Source organism: Euleptes europaea, chromosome 9, assembly GCF_029931775.1.
Source record: "Euleptes europaea isolate rEulEur1 chromosome 9, rEulEur1.hap1, whole genome shotgun sequence".
Lineage (NCBI taxonomy): Eukaryota > Metazoa > Chordata > Lepidosauria > Squamata > Sphaerodactylidae > Euleptes > Euleptes europaea.
The window spans coordinates 93,070,579-93,073,078 of record NC_079320.1 but is presented as its reverse complement, the minus strand read 5'-3'; positions in this window follow the sequence as shown (position 1 = coordinate 93,073,078).

Sequence of the window (2,500 nt, the reverse complement as noted above, 5' to 3'; positions counted from 1 at the left end):
ATCTCAATTGTCAAAAAGTTAACCAATTCAACTTTTGAAATTTTTCTTGAAGTTTGATCATATCCTTGATTTCACCCGTAGACTCTATCATGTCGTTGTAGGTGAAACGAACACCCGGTTTTAGTTTAACATTATCACGATAAGCTTCAGTTGGTGACATTACAGATGGTGGAGAAGGACTTATTCTCTTTTTATATCTTTTCCAAATTTTCAATAACACTGTTTTGACATCGCAATCTTCTTGTACTTTATCTTTTTGGCTTTTTGAATTGGGGTCCCACAATCTCTGGCTTTTGTCTTCTGGGTTTCTGGTTTTTTTCCTGTGGTTATTCTGTCTCTCACAGCGACGACGCACCCACCGTTAAAATTAAGGACGGGTCCTTTCTTCGTCAGAGGGCAAAGGGGCGAATTCAGCAGGGGATCAAATGCTTTCCCCCCTCACCGTACCTCGCTATCCATACCCGTGCGTCCGAAAGGATTGCCGGCGCGGACCCCGAGACACGAAAAGCCGCCGAGAGGGTGATTTCAAAACGTCGGCATAAATAGAAGTCTCGGATGGCTCAACCGTGGCGTTCGGCCCGTGGCCGCCTAGTCCTCGGGGCTCGCCGACCGAACCGGGCCACTTTGAGAGTTAGCTCCGTGTCCTTCTCTGCGAGCCTGTTAGAGAGACGGCTTGCTCTGGATCTCCCTGGTACGGCCCCAAGTGAATGGCCGGGAAGGGAGGGGAAAACCACTACAAGGGGGCTGAAAAAGGGCACCGAGTCCAGGAGCACCTTAAAGACTAACAAACGTATTTTCCGGTAGGGTATGAGCTTTCGTGAGCCACGGCTCACTTCTTCAGATACAGCTAGAATGTGAATCCATCGGTCTTTAAGTAGAGGACCAGTATGTCTATGTGAATAGCGGGCTTGATGGGATGAGGTGTGATATGCAGAAGAGTCTGTGACGTCCAGGGGAGAGATGGGTGTGGAGAAATCAGCATTGGTAATGGGCCATGAACGCAAGGTCTTTATTCAGCCCAGGTCAACGCGTTGCCTTTCGTTTGAAGATCCACAGTGATTCAGCAGTTTCTCTTTCCAATCTCCCCTTAAAATTCCTTTGTAAGAGAACCGCTGCTCTTAAATCTGCAACAGAATGTCCCGGAAGGTTGAAACGTTCACCCACTGGCTTTTGAATATCGTGGTTTCTGATGTCAGACTTATGTCCATTTAGTCTTTGTCTGAGAGACTGACCTGTTTTGTCCAAAGTAGATTGTGGAAGGGCGTTGCTGGCGTGTGATGGCATAAATCCCATTAGAAGATGAGCAGGAATATGAACCTGAGATAGTATGGCTGACATTGGCGGGTCCAGAGATGGTGTTCCTGGAATCTATATGAGGGCAAAGTGGGCACCTCGGTTTGTGGCAGGCCTTGGTGCCAGAGTCCATGTTCTTGTGAAGTAGTTCATCATCATGGGTGAGAAGTTGTTTTAGGTTAGCCGGCTGCCTGCAAGCAAGAAAGGGACACGCGCGCGCGCGCACCCCCCCCACCCCCCCCCACCCCAGTGCTTCAGCGAGGGAAGTGTCACAATCCAGCATGGGTTGCAGGTCCTTAATGATACGTTGGACTGGTTTTAGTTGGGAGCTATAAGTGACAACCAGAGGTGCCCCGTTGCCGTTCTCTCTGGGCTTAGCTTGTAGTAAGTTGTGCCTGGGCATCATTCTGGCCTTCTCGATCGTCTTTCGCACCATATCCGCCGGATATTGTAGTTGCGAAAATGTTTGCTGTAGGTCTCTCGAGCGTGTGTCTCTGTCTGAAGGATGGGAGCAGATGCGACTATAGCGTAGGGCTTGGCTATAGACAATGGAATGTCTGATAGGGTCGGGGTGGTGGCTGGACGCGTGTAGATACGTTTGCCGATCTGTCGGTTTCCGGTACAATGTGGTGCTTGTGTGCCCCCCGTGGATCCGTACCGTGGTGTCTAGGGAGTCGATTTCTCGTTCGGAATAATTCACAGTTCGATTGATGGTGGGGTGGAAGTCGCTGAAAGCCTGGTGAAATCTTTCAAGGGCTTCTTTGCCATGACAAAGAAAATGTCATCCATGAATCTCAAGTCAAGGAGAGGTGCCAGTGGGTATGAGTTCAGAAAAGGCCGTTCTAGACCTGCCATGAAAATGTTGGCCTATTGTGGAGCCGTGCGAGTGCCCATGGCAGTGGGTGAAGACAGGGATGCCCGTTAAGCCCGCTCCTTTATGTAATTTCTCTCGAGCCGCCGCTTCGACGAATTCAAGAAGATCAGGTCATCGAAGGGGTTCGGGTAGGAAATGACACCCTAAAAACCGTAGCCCACGCAGGTGACCCTTATGTAGCGGGTAGAGATCCTGAGGAGTCGAAGGAGGTCAAAGGTCATTTGAAGAGGCATGAAAGAAGAATTAATAGGGAGGAATTTGCAAGCGTTAACATGGAAAAGTCAAAGCCTATTGATGCAAGCGATGAGCACAAAGGAATCGATATTAGCGGTT